The sequence below is a fragment of the Haemaphysalis longicornis genome, unplaced genomic scaffold (assembly GCF_048455015.1).
Source record: "Haemaphysalis longicornis isolate Haplotype H1 unplaced genomic scaffold, Haemaphysalis longicornis Haplotype H1 scaffold_2, whole genome shotgun sequence".
Taxonomy (NCBI): domain Eukaryota; kingdom Metazoa; phylum Arthropoda; class Arachnida; order Ixodida; family Ixodidae; genus Haemaphysalis; species Haemaphysalis longicornis.
The window spans coordinates 250092325-250104724 of record NW_027526295.1 but is presented as its reverse complement, the minus strand read 5'-3'; the positions used below and the strand labels follow the sequence as shown (position 1 = coordinate 250104724).

The 12400-nt window shown below is 49.1% G+C and overlaps 1 protein-coding gene and 1 non-coding gene across 2 annotated transcripts in view; both read left to right on the top strand.

Annotated features, from left to right (window-relative positions):
- LOC144170372 (uncharacterized) overlaps positions 1-12400 on the top strand; it is a 31181-nt gene that overhangs the window by 5721 nt on the left and 13060 nt on the right. The gene's annotated exons all lie outside the window — the stretch shown is intronic.
- LOC144171245 (U1 spliceosomal RNA) lies at positions 8953-9120 on the top strand. The gene has a single exon (XR_013322916.1). It is a non-coding gene; the product is annotated as a U1 spliceosomal RNA (small nuclear RNA).

The window sequence follows — 12400 nt, the reverse complement described above, 5'->3', positions numbered from 1 at the left end:
TTAACGTGGAGGGGCCCACACCGCGGGTGTGAGTGATAGGCAGCCGGCGTCTGTCGCTCAGCGTGCGTATTACCAACCACTAATGGTTGACCTTGGCAACGTGCTGGTTACGCAGCATGACGCCGTCGCCGGGCAGGGAAAATGCGACGACTACCTAAAAAGCGGGAGCTAATGAAAAGGGCTCGGGCTGGCTGCCCTCCCGCTGGCCATTCAGCCATCCAGCTAAGCGCACTCTCGCCGCCGCCCCGTGCTGTCCACCAAGGACGTGCGCAGAGGCTTCGGCGTGCACCCCCGTCGCTCCTCCCGCAACTGGAGCGTGTCTCTACACGGAAACGCTTTCGCAAAACAAAGCAGGCCCCGCGTTCACTGCGGCGGGCCACTCGAGGCGCGAAGCAGAAAGAGAGGCATCAGAGAAACGTTCTTTGCGACTCCCCGCGGTCGAGTAGGTTAGGCGCCAGCCGGCGAATGGAAATTACATCTCGCAGAGAACGGTTGATCGAATAGTTAGCGACAATCGGCTGCTGGCGTGTTTCTCCGACAATGAGCCGCGTCTAGACGTGCCTCCTACGCGCCGTTTCGCTCCGCGTGGCTGCTTTTATGTGCAACTGGCAGCGAAGCGAGTTACCTATTGCGGCCTACGTGTACCATGCAGCGTTACGGGACCATGGTTGTGCTAACGACCTAGCTAAGCATGACGTCAGGTTGTGCGACGTCGAGGGATAAGCGCCCTATGCCACCAAACCTAGTAGGCCTTAATGCGTTGTATTATGATTAGGCCCACCGTTAGCGCTCATGGCGACGCTATAACGTTTCCGTCATAACGTGGGCGTAGACATTACTCATCTAAATCGGAAATTTGCTTACCGTGGGAGGACGAAATCGATAAAAAGTAAAAAAAAAAAACTGTGGTTGAGTCCTCTGTCAAGGAATCGGTAAAACACGAAAGTGAAATGTGCAGCGAAATCTGCAGCTGAGCATGATTTGCGGGTCGGCGGCTGTCTTGTCGGTGTGCTTGCCGAGCGGCTGACGGGTCGCTTCGGCAAAGGTGTACTGGCGTCATTTCCGTGACGGATATGACGTTAGTGAAATCTTGTTTGATCGCGGCATAAAGCACTTTCGTGATAAAATATAAAACCCGAAAACGAACAACCCAAGTATAACGTACTCTATAGTACTAAAGGTTGCTTCCCCGAAAGAAGACCCTGTGTGCAGGGGTGCACCTTTTACAGGCCGCTCGCTTCGTCGTACTGGCGTCACTTCCGTGACGGATCTTCGTGAATCCCGGAATAAAACACTTTCGTGTTAAAATGAGTGCGATTCCGCTCTGTGAAGGTGGGTGACCGGCTGAGCTGTTTGTGGGTTACTAGTTGGCCACAAACTATCTCTCAAACCGCATCGTCGCGTCGGAGGAGCGTTCAGCGGGGTTGTAGCCACGCCGACGTCTTGCGTTTTCAGCCTCGCTGTTTCCGGTGTCCCGACGGGCATCGCGCTTACGCTTGGGGTCGAGGCCCGATCGTCGTCGGTGGTCGAGGCCCGATCGTCGTCCGCCGCGCTCGCCCAAATTAGCGCTCATTTTTCTTCATAAGTAGGCCTCACTGTGTAACAAACAACGTGGGAAAGCCAGATTACGAAGACTAAGGTTACACCGATCTTCCTAATGTCGGCTTCACTTCTAAACACAAATGTATTGCTGGGAAGACATTTTATTAGGAGCAATAAACTCCGTTTTGTATCAAAATATGAAGCGCTAGCGGCGAAAATTTGGCCGAAGGGAGCGGGGTTGGCCGAAGTGAGGGGGAAGGAAGCGAGTTTTCTCGGTCTACGCGCGCAAAAAAAAAAAAAAAGGGGGGGGGGGGAGTTAGCCTACAAGAGCTCCGCTGTAAAAAATGCATTTAGTTTCTCAATAACAGAGTCCGTCATTTTGCGCCTAGGCCTCTTTCTCATCTCAGGACTTCCTGCATGGAGAAAGAAAGAAAGAAAGAGAGGAGGAGGAGGAGGAAAATCTTTATTAAGAGAAAGACAATTTTTTCCTCTATTTTTTTTTTCGCGGTAAGAATAGCGGGATCCTCCCAAGTGATGGGTCTCGGTGAGTATGATTGGAGTGAGTGATGCGGCATTGTGTAGACGTCTTGTGGCTGTCGGGCGATCCCAAAGTGTGCACGTTGTTAAGATAGGGCGCGCCAGTGTTAGTTTAAGGCAAATAAGGTATCATCCATTCATTCATCCATCCATTCTTGTCACCGAGTATCCGGCTTCTTTGTGTATGACGGACGGTGTCCTAGTGTCTACTAAGAGAGACGAGGAGCTATAGTGACGTCTTTGTACCGTAACTTTTAGAGAAGCGTGAGAGAAGGGCTTCTCGGCTTCATAAGTTGGTGACATGCTCACACTTGCCTGCCGGACATCTTGATGGAGCATCCCTCAACAACGAGATAATTAAAAGGTCACTGCGTTGACCACCCACTCAGCAATTTAACAATTCGGTTGTCTAATCAGGCGCAGCCTGAGGAGCACTTCGTCTCATGCGGAATTACGATTACACTTGTCACCTGCTATGCGTGCCGCATACTGCAAAAAATTGCGCCCACCTCCCCGCGAGGGGAACCCTGTGTAGATGCGACGCATCGTGGGGTTCACTTGGTGTTTCCGTTGGATTGATTCTGAAATCGCGTGAAACGTGTCGGGAACGCGTATGATTACTATGTTTTATGATTATTATTATGTTTTATTGGCCAATCTTGGTCAATCTCTCTAAGTGCTATGCTTGGGGCTTCGCTGTCGCAACGACCTTTACTCCATCATTGTAGCTGTAAGTGGGAGTTTCTTTTCTTTTATTGCAAGTGTTAATCATTGCCCCATCATGCGTTGTATCAGTAGCATATTGACGTAGTTTAAATGAGTCAAGGATATAAGGCGCGTTCGTAGCATTTGATTCTGTTTCGGTTTTGTGGCGCAGTGGGAAGAGCACCGTGTACCTCGCGTTCCGCCCACAGGGTCGTGGGATCGAAACCGGGCGCCGCTAATTATTTTTTTTATGGTGTAGGGGGAGGTGCGGACAATGCCGTATGGAGGGACAAGGCGAGTGAATGAGATGCAGTCGCATCTAAAATGAAGCGGGGTGAGGGGGATTACATATAGTCCTACAAAACTTCCGTAATTACAGTTGATTCTAGCCTACTTTTTGCTTCTGCAAAGCCGGCTCCGATTTCTTTTGCGGCGGGCCATTGGACAGCTGGAAGGCAAGAGGCTGCCTGGAAGCTATCACATCTACTTTCACCCCGTCCCCTCGCTTTTTATAAAGTAGACATGGTGAGGATTTAAGAAGTCTGGTTGCGCGCGGGAAATTTCTGTACTCGCTGGTAAGTGGGGTTACAAGTGGTTAGCCACGCGCGCCGTACACTGCGCTTTACAGGGTTTGGGACATGGGGTGAGATGTGGGGTTTGTAAGCACTTCCATACCACGTGGAACCGGGATGCGGTTTGTCACACAATCTGTAGGGCACTGCGCAGAGGGAGAAGGGAAGGGGGGGATCCCGGGAGAGCAAAACGCACTGAACGAGTCGACGAACGTGGGGCGATCGTGAGGCAGCCAGCGTCTATGACCTGAAATAGACGCGCTCGTAATAAAGCGTCATGCGACTGGACGGAGAGCGGTGGACAGAGCGCTGCACCGTCCTTCAATGTCGAGCCCCGGTTGACGCTGTTCCGCAGCTGCTCCCGCAGCAAGGGGTCATGACCCGTGCGCAGTTCGCTCAACACCGAAAAATGCCTTACCCGCGGTGTGCCAGGGCGCCGGCGTCTCCTCTTATAAACTGTCCCAACGTTTACTGCCGCACCTGTTCCATTGTTCATGTAAGTCAGATCACCCGTTTCAAATCGTATCTATTGTTAAACGTAACATTTGAGATATGAAAGTGAATTTAATAAGTAACCGGAAAATGGGGAAAAAGATTGTATATGATGGAAGAGAGGAAAAAAAAGTTGCAGGCTCTTGCTTTTTTCTGGACTGCGTAGTGCCAGTATAGCTACGCGATGCTGTAGGCATCTCGGAGCTCCATGGGAGGGCATAAACGGCGTCTTTTCGGGTGACTGTGAGATACAGTGGCACCTTTCGACACACTAATGCGAAGGGGGACGTCATGTGGGAAGGAATCGCACCCAGGCGGAGACCGAGACACCGAATCTCTGACAAGCAGCCAGGCCACTCTTCTAGTGCTCAAATTACAATTGTATTCTACTTTGAACTTGGTATTAATATTCTGAACACTTCACACAATAAACGAGTACTGTACTTATTCGATTGCATTTATCACTGGTACGCCTATTGCGGCCGAATGTTAGCCTCGCGGCATGACTTGCCGATTAAACTGATTGTGAGTAGTGTGACTCATCGGAACCTGATTATTATTTTACACAAAATGAAGGGGGAGGGGGGATGGGGACATATTAAGTTTTCGAAATTACAAAATCGAGTATCCGAACGTTTGCTTGCATAGCGACAGTTTTTGGAGTGAGGAGTTCAATCCCAGTCGGATCTTAGCCTCATCGCTATCATAAATATAATGGGGCTTCTGCGGCATGCTCCTGTCATCTTCTCTCGTTTAAAGCTGGAAGCATCTTTACGGCCGCTGTCCTAATAACGGGGAGTAACGCCTTGTTCGTATTCATAATTAACTTAAGCGCAACGAGACCGATACGAATTCGAAGTAGTGACAGGTGACCACCGTGCATATTTGTTGCCATCGATTATGAATTCGTTCTAACTTGTCCCACTGTCCTTCATGCCCACTTATTCGACGCGAGTGAGCGCACACTCACTCGATGTGGGGTGTGACCAGTGCTTTATGATACGATGAAGAGCGGTAGAAAAACGATAATATTAAACTTGCTTACGAGACTTTTGCCCATTCGTTGCGCCATTTAGTGCTGATTGTGGGGTCGATTTGAAGCTCTAGTTTGAGAAGATGTCAAATTCAATCTCATGAGATAACTGCAGGTTGGTGAGAACACTCTCTAGTTGTATAGGCAGCAGAAGTATTCTCTTTGAACCCCGATCCTAGTTATGGTCAAGGTTTGGTGCTACAGTAGCAAATTATGAACACGTCAAACGAAAGGTGACATTGGACAGGTCAATATGCCGTTCTCATTCCGACAGTACAGTAGACTCGCGTTAAGGGGAATTCGATGATGACGAATTACATTGTTAAGACGAACAACACTTTTTCTCTCTTGCAACGCCTGCAGTGAAAAAACAAATGTATGCTTTAGGCGAATTTCTCATAATACGAACGAATTTTCATCATGGTCCCTTCCAGTTCGTCTCAGCGGAACTCAAGCTTATCGTTCATGTGTATGTGTGAGTGGGGGTGTATGTAAATAGTCTGTATATAACCTGCGTGTGTATGTATATAGTCTGTACATAGCCTTTTAATAGCATGTTATCATATTTAATTTTCCATTGCCCTTTCACCGCCCCTCCCCCCCCCCTTTTTTTTTATTCAATGTTCTTTTCTCCCCCGACGAGAACTGTGCCCTCTGTCGAGAGGCAAAAATGTGCCTTGTAAATATTTTCAGTTTAATAAACCCTTTCTCTATCTATCGTTCCTCTCTCCCCCATCGGGTAGCTGTAACCGTGTTGCCCAAGATTCAACCAGCTCGACAGTATCGACCCGTGCGCGTCGGTGTTCGCAGTACGTGCTTTTTCACAGAGCTCAATTTGGCCGCTCTGTAACGGAGCAGATTGGCTGAGCGCCCCCCTCCGGCGCACTCGTCACGCGCGACGCCTTCCGCCTGGCGGGAAGTCCTCACCTCGCGTGCGACAAGGCAACTTTTGCGCTTCGCTGTCCAAGCTGTAGCGGCGCGGAGAAGCCCAGCGTACAGGTACGGCGTCGCGTGGCGTGACGCCAGACCCTTTCCTTTTCCCCTTCTCCTCAGTAAATGGCAACCGTTACGCAAGAACGGTTCGCGCGGGCAATTATAAACAAGCGACACGGCGAGCGGGGACAGCTCGCGCGTTACGTCAGGCACAGGAGCCCTTTGTTAACTCAAGGACTGTTTTAGGAAAGGCCTTTTTCAATGGCAAGGTCGCCTGGCTCCCACAGCGTCCCGAACAACCCGACCTGTCTGTCCGTCCTCGGGTCCGCATTGTCCAGTCAAGTTCCGACATCCGGAGAATTCCAAAAGCTACCGCGTTCTCTGTATCGAGGCTGCGCGCCGCTGACACGACGCGTGGCGGATCCGTCGCTCTCTTTTTTCATATATTTTCTTGCTCCAGTGGGTATGTGTTGTCACGCTCCGATGAGCGGCGACATTTTCCCTTCGTGCATACATTCCGGCATTGTTGACCTGCGCCACGCGTCGCGTGTGTCTGGCTGCGAGCAGCATATCCCTTGTGACAAAAGCATGCACGCGTGGCGGCTGATAGATGAAAGTGGTGAATTCCTCAATGCGCACTTTCTCTGTTTCGTTGCTTCTTTTAATGGCGCTTTCGACAAGGCGAATAGTGTGGGTCTGTCATTACGAAACAGTGCAGCTTGTCACCACAGAAAAGTTCATCATAAAATTGCTGTAATTATGTTAACGAAGCACTTTGTCGAGATATTCAATGGGTAGCACATAATGTGGTTCTATCGTGTGACAATAACTTGTGGTTCGGGCGTCCTTCGGTATCTTGGGCTGCGTGGAAAGCCGTCTTTATTGAAATTTGAGAAAATGATCGAGTGAGTGAGTGAGTGAGTGAGTGAGTGAGGGAGGGAGGGAGGGAGGGAGGGAGGGAGGGAGGGAGGGAGCCAGCGAGCTTGACGCTGAAATACTAAATTTTACATTCAAGAGCAGTCACGTGCCAAGACGTTGCATCGTTCGGCTCTTACGTCGGGACGCGCTACCGTCAAACGTTTACCTCATACAAAGCGCTACGCACACTTCACATTAACAGAAAGTTTAAATAATCATTCATTACTCATTTTCAAAGAGAAAAGTGAGACGGAGTTTCTTTGTCGCCTGGCGAATTCTTTCTGGCAAAATGCTGCTCATTATTGCCTCGCTTGGCTGACCCTCTAAAAACACCGCATGCTTGGCAATGAAGTGGTGGGAAAGTGACCTGACTAGTCTTTGGCCCGCATAAAACACTGATTACTTTTACTAACATCAGATCGCCCTCACCAATGAGGATAAGGTCGTTTTAGGTAAGCTCCCATCAGCGTCAGTTGAACAGTCATCCATGCTTCAACCTCGGCAGAAATTTGATAGAGCGCATAAATAAGGGTATTTATCAACCTCACGTTAATTCTAGGCTTTCCCCTCAGATGTAATGTACTCCGGGCATGTAACGGGTGACCTGTACCTGTGAAAGTAGGAAGTAGGGAATCACCACTGACGAGGAGTCAAGCTCGGCTGTTCGAACATTTTATTGCAATTAAATCAGCCCGGGCCTAGGGGGGGTTGTAAGGGGGTGGAGAAGTGTATGCGGATTTAGTAAGGGGTACGCTGGCTTCCATAGCTGGCAGCTAGGGGATCAAGGACGCACTCAATCGGCTCAAGCGGTCGAGGCCGTCCCGCGGTGTTTCTTAGGTGGAGTTACCCAGATGGCCCAGGAGTGAGTTCAGGCTGGATGAAAGGGGTTGCCAAGGTAGAAGAATGGGCAGAATGATGCACCAGAAGTCCAAAAGGGAAAAAAAAGAAGAAAAGGCAAGGCGCGCAAGGTGTGACCGCGTCGAAACAAGCACAATACCATCATCGTCAGCAGCGATGCGGAGGCAACGAATCCACTAGCTCCACAACAAAGTATTATCGAAGAAGCTTGTTTCAAGTGAGGCTGTTCATACTAATACTGCGGGCAAAAAAAAAATGGCTTTACTTTCATTCGCATAATTGTCAAGCCCCGTCATCCCCCTACAGCTCCCAAGTGACCCATGGGCGACACGAATAGCTCCAAAGGAGGACCTCCCACCCAGAACACGAGCTCAAATTATTTCCGTGTTCGGTTCTCCTCCCCCTTGACCTCACCAGGAGGAAGGAAGGTGTCGTACGGAGGATTCTATTGGGGGTGGCGCTTACTCCGTCCGCCCGCACGAATTGATGAAAATGGGACAACCGCGGACCTAGGCAATGCCCAACTTGCTCTGTTGACACGACTCTGGCAGACCTCTACCTATTATGGGCATTCCTTGGACCCATGACCTCGGAAGAAACGCCAGAGCGAAAGTTACCTTCAGACAGTACGGCCAAAACTCCACCGCAGTTTACACAGACGCAGTCTCCTATCCCGGATGAAGAACCATGACCATGCTGTAACTGCAACGCAAGCCCTCCTCACAAGCGCATCAACTTCTGCAACCCATACCCTGGAGGCAGAAGTGGCCATCACCCTAGCCATTGTCCAAACCCTTGCGGAGATCATTATTATCAGGGACTGTCAACAAGCGTGTAGAACCTGCTGCACTAGCTGAGCTCAAAAATCGCCGCACAAAGTCTATTGCATAGTCCTCCCCAACATAATCTCATAAAGATTATTGAGCTTCAGTCCATGCCTCCATGCCAGGCAACGAAGCTGCCCACTAGCATGCGCGAGAGCTGACACACCGGGCAAGCCAGGCGTTCGGAGAGCCGTGGCAATTCTGTACTTTTATGGGGGAAGCACCTCAGGGGCTGGGGCTGCCGGCGTCTCCTGTCGTTTCCTGTAGTCACGGTACTAAAGCACCGGGACACTTGGTTAACAACGCGTCGCGCTAGAACGTAACACGTACTAAAAGAAAACTGTATAATGGAGAAAACAGGTTCAAAATAAACTGACATGATTTGAAGATCCGTGGAACGCTCCCTGTCCGCTTCAGCAATCGTCAAGCACAGGCAGAAGCTTGACGATTTTTGTTATAATTTTTGTTGCACTCAAGTAGCCGCCGGCTCTCGACGCCAGGCCTGATCGGGTTGTGGTCGGTCAAAGCAAGAAAAGGCACCCTTACCTGGTGCCGGGGCCTCGTTGATCACCGAGGACGAGCCCCCAGGGCGAGGACCGGGCATTGCACTGCGGTCGCGTTGACCCCTGGCACTACCCCAAACTGGGGCAGATGTGGCATGCAAATTGCTTAAATCCGGTTCAACGCAAGAGAGGGTGCCACCGCCTCATCGGAAAGCACGCGATTGCTCCTCCCACCGGCTCCTTCTCTGGCGCCCAATCAGCGCGCGCCATGTGGCAAGAGATAGACTTACAATCTTTAAATACACTTATACAATCCATGCTTCGGTGCTCCCTAGGTTTCACGTTAGTGGAGATGGCCCGCTTTTTCCTGTAAAAAAATTCCGGGCCATCTCCACTAACGTTAATACTGAGGCGGAGTGAAGCATGCAGTGTGCGCCGGCGTTTCCCACAGCAAAATCGCGGATAATGGGCAGTTCCGGGCCCATTAGGCGCCGGTGGGAGGAGCAATCGCGCGCTTGCTGAGGCGGTGGCACCCTCTCTTGTGTTGAACTGGCGTTAACGAATTAAATGAGACAGACTGGCCGTAAGTTTTCTTCGTGTCACACGCCGCAGCGTGCTAAGAAGTATGCTTTACAAGAAAAAACCTGGCGTGTGAAACCATTTCGAAATAGAATTTAACAGATTTTTAATTTTGATGCAATTAAATCCTTATTATTCCTGCATGTTAAATTAGTTTAGATCATGTTAGTTTTTTTAACCGGTTTTATTCATTATACACTTGTTTTTTAACCATCGTTTGGCAACTTTATTTACCTTGACGACATGAGATGACGAAGACAGGAGACGACGACAGCCCGAGCCCCCAAGGTGCTTCGCCCCTAAAAGAAATCACGCAGCACTACCCCGTGGAGCGAAACAACACATTCCCCTTTACGCAAAAGCCTCACGATAGCACAAGAACGTCACCTTCAAGGCATCCAAAGAAGCACATTTCCCCACCTCATTGGAGCCCACATTTTGGCCCATAGTCCGTACCGGTGACTCTGCTGCGGCGTGTTCTGCCTTAGAAATGGTTGCCACGCGAAAGGGAGGCTTCCGGGCGGGCTCACCGAGAAAATCGCGTTACTTCTGACACCTTGTTGAAGATTGGAACATGGTAGGTTTATTGCAACCAGGTGAGCACTGTCCCGAGCCGGCGCTCAGCTCAAGACACAAGCCACGCGGGGTCCTGGCTCGCGCAGTGCATTACGCCAGCATGCCAGCCGCGTTTTGGCCTAGCGACTCGATGTGGCTACTGCCCACAACAGAGGGGAGCCGGGACTGCCGCATCCCAAACAGAAGCCCAGCTGTACAAGGATGGCATGCAGGGAAAGTAGGCGAGAAGCACTTGTTTTCTTGTAGCTCCCCTACCATACGAAGTACACAGGTTTTATGTTTCGTATACGACGTTTCCTGAGTCGTCAGATTCCAGCTACAATTAGCCTAACACTATGTACTTAGAATTCGGTTGTAGCATTTACCAGCGCCGTACGTTACATGTTAAATGTGTTAACCAAAACATTTTGGCAAATCTTTTTAGGTGCTTTCTGCGTGCTTCTGACGTTTGCCAGCGTTAGTTTGCCAGAGAAATTTCTGGGCAAACGAGAACGAAAGCGGTAAATAGTGGGTCCAAATAAAATATGAATAAGCATACGAGGCCTTCGGCAATCCCCACATGTATATTTTTATGCGAATAGTATATTGAAAATACCTGTGGAAAACCCAGTTGTTATTTTATAGCTTTACAGCTTCAAATTCAAGTTGCGTTGTATTTAAACCATGTATAGAATACGATGACATTTTAAATGCAGAGCATTTGTATAACTCACGATGTCACCCGTGCGTCGGCGTCCGCAGCAGCCAGCCTCCCCCTAGACTATAAAAAGAAATAACAGTTACCGGCGCCTGGTTTCGATCCCACGACCCTGCGGGCGGAACGCAAGGTACATGGTGCTCTACCCACCGCGCCACAAAGCCGACACAGAATGAAATGCTACGAACGCGCCTTATATCCTTGACTCATTCAAACAACGTCAAGAAGCTGCTGATACAACGCATTCACTACCTGTGGGCGGAACGCGAGGTACATGGTGCTCTTTCCACTGCACCACAAAACCGACACAGAATCAAAGGCTACGAACGGGCCTTATATCCTTGACTCATTCAAACTACGTCGTCAGCGGCGTGCGTTGGCGACTCAGCGGCGTGCTAGCGGCGTGATAGCTGCGTGGTGTACACGTGATAGCACCAACCCCCAAACACTAAACGTTAACGCAATACACCCGCCCCCTATGCGACGCATTTACTCGAGTCCCCCTCGCGGGGAGATGGACCCATTTTTCCTAGCACAGTTTTCCTCGTACAACGTGCGGGTGACTCATCCACTAGGCTTTAGTGCATGGAAAAAGAGACAGCCTTTCAAAGTTCTTGTAAAAGTGTCGTAGCGAAAATTACGGTGCGCGTCTGCTAGAACAAAGGCGCTGTGTTGCTATAAGGTTAAAGTTAATGCGTATACTATAGCAACCTTTGCCGAGTACCCACCACAGCCAGGACCGTATAACGACCTGCATTTCCACAAAAAATGCAGATTTGGCGGAGGTTACACCTGTAATCGTTACAACAGCGTAAATGGAGGTAATTGGTCGAATATAATTCTGAAAAACCAGAAAAATATGAAAATAGAAAAAATACCAAAAAGTGGCAACCCTGTAACTCCCTGCATTTCCACAAAAATGTTAATTTTGCGGAAGTTCCACCTATAATCGTTCTAATAGAGCAAATGGAGATAATTGGTCAACAAAATTTTGAAAAACCAAGGTAGAGAAAAAAAAGCGAAAAGTAGCGAGGAGTGTAACGCCCTACCTTTCCACAAAAATGCAGATTTGGCGGAAGTTACTCCTGTAATCATTTAATAGCGTGAATGGAGATAATTGGTCGAACAGACTTTGGAGAAACCAAAAAATGAGAAAAATAAAAAATAGAAATAAGTGGGGAACCCTGTAACTCTCTGAATTTCCACAAAAGTGTAGATTTGGCGGAAGTTCCGCCTGTAATCGTTTAATAGTGTAAATGGAGATGACTGGTCCAACATAGTTTTGCAAAACGAAAAAATAAGAAAAATAAAAAAAATACTGAAAAGTGGAGAACCGTGCAACGCCCTGCATTTCCACAAAAGTGCAGATTTGGCGGAAGTTCCATTTATAACCGTTATAATAGCGTAAATGGAGGTAGTTGGTCGAGCAGAATTTTGAAAAACCCAAAACTTTGACAGTAAAGAACTCACATTCTAGACAAGCGGCATAAGAATGCTACGCATTAGTTGACGATTCTCTGAATTTCTGCAGATTTTTTCCTGTCTGTAGCCCTTATAAACGAAATAAAGGTAAAAGAGGACTTGAGACTCAGACTTTGGAGGTGGCTTGTTTGTAGGGTACGCTTGGTTTC